The sequence below is a fragment of the Triticum aestivum genome, chromosome 7D, assembly GCF_018294505.1.
Source record: "Triticum aestivum cultivar Chinese Spring chromosome 7D, IWGSC CS RefSeq v2.1, whole genome shotgun sequence".
In the NCBI taxonomy this organism is placed as follows: Eukaryota; Viridiplantae; Streptophyta; class Magnoliopsida; order Poales; family Poaceae; genus Triticum; species Triticum aestivum.
In genome coordinates this window covers 10778295-10786712 of record NC_057814.1, presented here as the reverse complement: position 1 = coordinate 10786712, position 8418 = coordinate 10778295, and the positions used below count along the sequence as shown (strand labels likewise).

At 42.0% G+C, this 8418-nt stretch overlaps 1 pseudogene; it reads left to right on the top strand.

Annotated features, from left to right (window-relative positions):
• The first annotated feature begins 1824 nt into the window (after nucleotides 1–1824).
• On the top strand, nucleotides 1825–7423 carry LOC123170610 (disease resistance protein RGA5-like; annotated as a pseudogene).
• The last annotated feature ends 995 nt before the right edge of the window (nucleotides 7424–8418 follow it).

Genomic DNA, 8418 nt, shown 5'->3' with positions numbered 1-8418 from the left:
AAAAAGAACATCTCATTTTTCCATTCAACTTGGGCCAAACAGTTGAAGCAGACAGAGATGCAATGACTTGGGTGTTGAGTTAATAAAACATGCGAAGGAAGTCAACACAAAGAGTTCATAGAGACAGAGTGTTGTAGAGATCATGCCGTCTGCTGCAGGTTACCTGGAGTTCATAGAGACAGAGGGCCGTTAACCCGGTTGAATGGGGCGCGGTTTTCACAGACTGAGACTGCGCTTCATGATCTGTATTGGATCACGGCAGTTTGTAACAAGTGGAGAAAAAAAATAAAAACCTAAGAAAAAGATAACGAAATACAGAAAAAAAACAGAAAAAAACAAAAGAAAGCGAAAAAACAAAAAACCGAAGCTAAGAACCAGCGAAGAAAACATGAGCGATCGAACGTACTGTAGCGAGCGTGGGGATCCATCATTTAGAGCTCCTTCCATCTCGCTTAATGTGAGACATAGCTCTCGTGGGAGGTCTCGTGCACAAAGGCGCCCCCTCGCTCCCCCCGCACAAAATTTGGGCTGGCCCATGTGCGGGCGAGTTGCACCCCTATTTGTTTGGCTTCATATTGTTCAGGATTTCAAACAAAAAATGAATAAAATATGTTTAAGAATTTGAAAAATGCTCCCAGTTTCAAAAACTGTTCGTGAGTTGAAAAAACTGTTTTTAAACTTCAAAAAATGTTCATGCATTCAAAAATTATTTGTGATTTTTGAAAATATTCGTGAATTCAAAAAGTTCCCGAATTCAACACAAATGTTTGGCTATTTGAGAAAATGTTCACGAATTCAATAAATGTCCAAGAACTTCAAAAAATGTTTGCAACAGCAAAAACATGATTGTGGATAAAAACAAAGAACTAAAAAAATATTTATTGATTTAAAAATAAGGTCCTATAATTTGAAAAAAATGTTCAATATTTTGAAAATATATATTCATGAATTAGGAAAATGTTCACCATTTCAAAAACTGTTCACAAATTCAAAAATTTCATGAAGTTCAAAATATGTTCACTAACATCAAAGAATGTTCACATGTTTAAAAAGTTTTCACTAATCAAGAATTATTTTTTGAATTCCAAGAAAATATTCACTCCGGCGACGGCGCCGCCTCCACCCTTGCCGTCAACTTCTTCTCCGGCCCGCCCGACCCCAGCCATCCTTTGACGCTTGACATCCTTGGTCCGCGGCGCCGCTTCCCCGGCAGAGAAGAGAAAGGTACCTACCGTAAGCCAAGAAGGTGGTGATAAATGGGGACTCGTCCCCTGGTTTTTGTTTAGTTAGTGCTAGATTTTTCCCTTAAAATTGTTGGTTGGTGCTAGATTCGTATCCTCCATATATAAGTAGATCTAATTTGGGGTTCCTTTTTTTTTCGATGCTTTTGTTGTTGCTACAAATGGAGAAGAAAGGTCCGTTGGTCTCTTTCAGACTTTTCAGATCGACATCTCTTTCAGACTTCAGATAGATATATACCACAGTATTTCTTCCCCTCGCAATCGCTATTCTTCAGTTGGCTGACAACAAATATTTGGATTTCAGACGATTTTTGGCCCGAAGCCGTAGACGAAGTCGACCCCGCCGGCGACGGCCGGAGCCAGAGTTCTGGTGCGGGTTCGGGGGATTTGCCGGCGCCGAAGAAAGTGGGCAGGGGACTGCGGGCGAGCGGAGGAAATCGACTGACCCTAAATTTTTTTCAGGAGACTGAATAATACTAGGTCCCATTTTCTTCTTCTGTATTTGCACCTACGGCTAAAACAACAGTAATTATGGTATGATTCAGGAGAATTAACACACAACTTTCTTAGATTCAGGACCGAGATGACGGACAGGGATCAAGACAGCGAGCTTGCTGCCCTGGAGAAGGCGTTGCTCGATGAAAGCGCGGATCCAGCCGACCTACCTTTCACGCTTCTCAAGTCCATCACAGGGAATTTTTCTGAAGCTCATGAAATCGGCAGGGGCGGCTTCGGGGTGGTCTACAAGGTAACACAGGCACAGGCAGATCCTCCACTCTGAAATGAATAACAATCAGAATTGAAATCAAGAATATTGAGAGCTGACATGATTCATGTGAGCTGCAGGGAGTGCTTCCAAGTGGCTGCACAATTGCCGTGAAGAAGCTCCATGAGACCTTTGAGATCCTGGACAAGAATTTCAAGAGCGAGGTCGCCTGTCTTGTCGGGGTCAAGCACAAGAACACGGTGCGATTCCTCGGGTACTGCTCTGAGACGCAGCAGCTGATGGTCCCGCTCCACGGAAACCTTGTCTGGGCAAGCGTGCGGCACAGGCTGCTCTGCTTCGAGTACCTGCCGAAAGGGTGCCTTGCTGACTATCTCTCCGGTAGAATCACATCTGCCTTATAGCTTTCCTTGCCTTTCGATCCATATTGTAGTGCGTGTCAACCAACTTTAATCCAAAGTATTTATTATTATTTTGCCACTCTTCTGAACTTTGGTAATGTTTTTTAGAAACTAAATGGTAGTTTTGAGCTCTGTTCTTATACCACTACAGTATATGCACTCTTCTGTTTAGACCTATTTTCATTTCTCATCCTCTTTGCCTCTAAAAGTAGATTGCACTAACAAATATGTAAGGAAAACATAAGTGCTCGTTTCTGCTGTGGATAGACCTTAATCAGGTAACCAAAAGAAAATTCCGAGCATCTCAATCTGCCTAGACAATAAATATGTTTATGTTGTCAAGTCCACATCTTCGCACCTGAAATTTAAAATAAAATAGTGGTTACTTTGTTGCGGATGGTCACACCCACACTTTGGCAGTGAAATAGGTGTCTTGGAGAACTTTTGTTTGAACTTGTTAGTATATTGCCATGGCAAATAGGGCAATCGATAAACTAGGACCTTTTGCCTTTCATTGGACTACTTTTCCCACCGCATAGTACTAACTATTTCTCACACTATATACTCTCCATAGATGCATCCTGTCCGCTTCAGTGGATCACGAGTTATCAAATAATCAAGGGGATCTGTGAGGGCGTATATTATCTTCACCAGCAGCAAATTATTCACATGGACCTCAAACCTCAGAATGTACTATTGGATGATAATATGATGCCCAAGATTGCGGATTTTGGTCTATCACGGCGTTTAAGTGAAAGCCAGAGTTGGGATATTACTAAAAACAATTTTGGGACGATGTAAGCTAGCAATTATCTTTTAAAACTTAATGTTTTGTTGGTAATCTATTGAAAAATTTACACACACTTTATTCACTAATTGAACAAACTTTACCAATTTGTATGCAGGGGATATATGGCACCAGAATTCAGAAATAAAGGAGAAATCACCTTCAAGACAGACGTATATAGTTTGGGTGTCATAATAATGAAAATCCTTATGGTACATAAGGAATGCTCCAATATTAAGGAGGTAATTATATTATATATGAGGTTCCAAAAAAAACATTGTAGACAACATGTTCAGCAGAAACAGCAATGTTGTTAACAAAAATGCAATGCATATTCAATCAGAGTATCTAATTAACAGTACGATTTGCAAATGACAAGATCTGAATATTGTCTTTGTAGCTATCTTCCGCACACACACAAAAAAGACGTAAGATAAAGATGGTTCTGATTTCTAAAGTCCTTAAAATTAATAATACTAAAATTATCAAGTGAGAAATTCAAAATTGTTTCTGGTAGGTATCCTTGCATTTGGTCTTTAGTCCTAATTCAATACGGCTGTGTGTTTTGGTTTTCCTTCTGAAATGCAAGCCGTCCTTTTTTGTAATACACTCAGTTGTTAAATTGGCAGGTAGTTGAAAGTTGGACAAACAAGTTTGGGGCATCACTGGAACAAGTAAAGGCATGTGCTGAGATAGGGATAAAATGCATGAACCATGACCCTGAGAACAGGCCAGCTACATGGATTATCTGTGGAATGCTGGGTGAAGCAGAAATTTCAAACTGGTCAGTTGCAAGTGATGTGTCTACGTCAATGCAAGTGCAGGTAAAATTACTCAATAATAAAGGTATATGATCAACTGTAATTATCTAATGATTTCTCATAACCTTATTTCATTTTTGTTGCAGATAAGCATCGCCTCCAAGTTGGCGGATGGGATGAAATTGATGGATGATTCTGTTGCACCATCCCAACTGCAACCATCAGCGCTGTATGTGGAGCAGGAGGATGGCAAAGTGAACCGACAGAGAAAGGGGAAGGCAGCAACCGTGGGTGTGTTGAGCACCCTCAGTGGCGAGCTTGCCACGTTCATGAGCGATGAATACAATAAACTGAAAGAGATGAGGAAGCAGGTGTCCTTTCTCGAGAAGGATTTGAGCACTATAAACGCTACCCTTGAGCTGCTAGAGCTCAAGGATGAGCTCCCTTCAGGAGTAAAAAAATGGAGGGACGATGTAAGGGAGATTTCCTATGACACGGAGAATTGCATTGATGACTTCATGCGCCAATTTGGAGGTGAGGATGTTGAGTTGGGCTTCACTGGGGACACTGCTGAAACCCACACGAGGTTCTGTGAGCTTCATCGGATTGCCAGCCAGATTGAAGAGCTTAGGACCCTTGTGGCAGAAGCAAATGCTCGACATGAGAATTACAAGATTGATTACTTCAAGCCTAGCTATGCATTTGTGGCTCTCGACCCTCGGCTGCCAGCAGTCTTTCAAGAGGCAACCAACCTTGTGGGCATTGACGGCCCAAGGGAGGAGGTTGCCAATTGGTTGATGGATCCTAAGAAAAAACTCAAGGTTGTGTCTGTTGTGGGTTTTGGAGGTCTGAGTAAAACTACACTTGCCAAACTGGTCTTTGAAAAGATCAAGGGGCAATTTGATGCTGTGGTGTTTTTTCCAGTTTCGCAGAAGCCTGATATGAGTGTGCTTCTCAATCGCCTGCAACTAAAACTTCGGATAAAAGAGTCGTCGCACAGTCGCGGGCTTGAAGACATCATTGAAGAGCTAAGGACGTACCTTGAAAAGAAAAGGTAATTACATACTTCTGATAGTTACTTGGATTGGCAACTGAAGCAAGTATATGATCAGTGCATAGTCCGGTTATGATTTTTGTCCATGCATGTAGGATGTTTGACTGTTTGCTTGTTTGTTCATTCCTGATAGAGATTCAAAAGTAATAAAGAGAACATTAGAGAAGAAACAAATCTTTGGGAAATTGATTGAAGTTTTGTAGGTTCTTTCATTCACTGTAAACAATTGCTAAGATGTTCATTGGAAGAGACTAGTAGGGGGAGAGACAAGACCGGATACAACATACAGGTCTCATAGGAGAAAAATGCTAGGTGGCTAAAAATCACAGGCATAAAATGGCCAAATGTTTGGTTAGGCATTATTATTCATGCTTTAATATTATATGATATTGATCATGCTAATTCAGCAATATCAGTAACAGATTTGCCTACATCTAGTTCGTATTAATTCTTATGCTTTTGTCTTCAACTTATAACCATATTATGCTACAATATAATCCGTGCAAACATTTCAACAGGTACCTTATTGTAGTTGATGATTTGTGGGATCAATCAGCATGGAAAATTATTAGTTGTGCTTTTCCAGAAAATGGAAATGGGAGTAGAATAATAGTAACGACACGAGTGGAAGATGTGGCTAGCATGGCATGTAACAATGACCCTGAGTGCATTTACACAATGAAGCCCCTCGATGAATATAACTCAATGATGTTGTTCTCCAATAGAGTTTTTGGGTCCGGAGCTTTTTTTCCAGACTATCTTAAAGACACTGCGGCTGAGATTCTAAAGAAGTGTGGTGGATTGCCGCTGGCAATTATCACTATAGCTAGCCTATTAGCTACTCAACGGGGATTAACGAAACACTGGGAGAACATAAGGAATTCTTTGAATGCCCATTCTGCCACAAATCCTTCATTGAAAGAGACGAATAGTATATTAAACCTTAGCTACACCCATCTTCCTCTTCATCTCCGGCCATGTTTTCTGTACCTTTATGTATTCTGAGGACCACATCATACCACGGGATGATCTGGTTAAACAATGGATAGGTGAAGGCTTTGTCAATAGTTTGCATGGGCCAGATTTGATGGATGTTGGCAGGAGTTATTTCAATGAGCTCGTCAATAGAAGCATGATCCAGCCATGCAAAATTAGCTATGGAGAGGTGTTGTCTTGCAGAGTACACGACATGATGCTTGATTTGATCCTAAGCAAGTGTGTAGAAGATAATTTTATAAGTGTGCTATACAATTCCGAGGACATGGCAAGACTACTGAATCGCTGCAAAAACAAGGTTCGCCGATTATCCCTGAGCTCCATGGCTGTTGGTGGAGCAACATACGACACGGCTATTGCTGCTAGGCTGTCACAAGTTCGATCATTACTGTTCAAGATGGGATGTAATCGTATACTCTCTCTTTGGTGGTTCAAGTACCTCAGGGTTCTAATCATTGTGCATGGTGGGCGTGAGAGACTTGACCTGACTAATGTTAGCCAATTGTTTCAGCTGAGGTGTCTGACGGTAAGTGCTTTGGTGCTGATGAAGCTCCCTACTAAACTTGGTGAGCTTGTTTACTTGGAGACACTGGACATAGAAAACTGCATGCTGGTGAATAGCATCCCCTCGGATATAGTTCATTTGCCCCGCCTGTCCTATCTGCATCTTCCAAATTGGACAGAGTTGCCTGAAGGTATTGAGAATATGAAGTCACTGCACGCCCTGCGAGGGCTTAACATGCAAAAGAGCTCGCTGGAGTGTTTTGTGGGTCTCAGCAAGCTGACCAATCTAAGGGAACTGCATATGTCAGCAGGTCATAGTTTGGGGTTGCCAAAAGTTGATGCTTTGGCTTGCTCCATTGGAAAGCTCTGTAACCTTGAATCTCTGGTCATCTCTGGCCATCATGTTGAGCGTGAGGATAACCAGCAGCTGGGCTCATTGTCAAATCCTTTTCAACATATTGAGCGTCTTGAATTGCATTGCTGGCGGTTTTGGAGAGTTCCAAAATGGTTGTGTGGTCTCCATTGCCTGCGCTTCCTCACCCTGTGTGTTAAAGAGACATCAACTCAGGACGTTTGTCTGCTTGGAGAGCTTCCGTCCCTCGTCCACCTCGAACTCGAAGCATGTGAAATCCCTGATGAAAGAGCTATGTTAGGCACGGGGCTATTCCCAGTTCTGGAGTCCCTAAATTTCTGGTCTAGTAAAGACATTACGCCGTACCTAGTCTTCGAGGCAGGTGCTATGCCCAGTTTACGAACACTCTTGTTCACTGTGTTGGACTGGGACGGCACTATACCAGTCGGCATGGAGCACTTGTTACACCTCCAGGAGATCCAAGTGCATGGGGTCTGCATTAATAATGATACCGAGGACATGTTAAAAGAGGCCAAGGACGCGTTCAAGGAGGCCTTGCTGATGCACCCGAACCGCCCTTCCGTCACAGTTCACAATTTATAACAGAGTATAATTCCCACATGCATCGTACTATGTCTATCTTCCGCAGACCTGCTCGAGAAGTGAAAAGGGACAACTGCTTAAGGCGCTCTTGATCTTTAATTATGTCTATGTATATAGATACTGACATCAAGGAAGGAGCTTACCACGAATGTCTAACTTTTCCGGATGTGGTTGTACTCACGACTGCCAATGTGTCCGCTGTATCTTTGTTTTTGACAGCTAATTAACGGTGGATACGGATTAACATCTGTATTTTTCTTGTAATCTGCCTCTCCGTAATGGCTTGTAATCCTGATGATCAATAAATGAATGCTCCTCCTGATCGTGTCATGTTTTGGTTATTTTGAGACCGGAATGCTAGCTTGGATTCTAATAGTGAAAGTGAATCTTTATTCTCTCGTTTCTTCAAACTTTTAGACATAATCTCGACAACTGAAATATTGTCCAATCTATTTGTTCCTGTATGTGAATAATATATCTTTTGGAAGCGTCGGCAAAAGCTTTGCCTTATTCTGAAGTGTTAATAATGGGAAGATGGCAGTAACTGCAAGAAACTAACCGACTGTGTGCAAACTGTACATGTGCCTCATCTTGGAATTGGATGAAACACTTTTGTATTACTGTTTCTCTGAAACGTCATTTGTTGGAACAATGCAGTCCATGGCAAAGTCTGTCTCCTACGCAGGAGCAGGTGGAGCGGCAGCTGGCCCCTCCCGCTGTAGCAGCAGAAGCTCCTTTGGGAGAAGAATTGACCCCTCCCGTTAATTATCCGTAATCCAGCGCAAAAGAACACAAAGTAGTGCCTTCAGAATTACAAAGCGAGGCGGACAACGATGAGAGCAGAAACTATTTTCTCGATTTGCCCTGCATATTTAAGTCCATCCCTTTCTTTGTACTTTGCTGCCATCTCACAACTTGGGCGAAACAATAAAAGCCGCGAACATGAACATCACATTTTTTCCATTCAACTGTGGGGGAAACAGTTGAAGCAGACA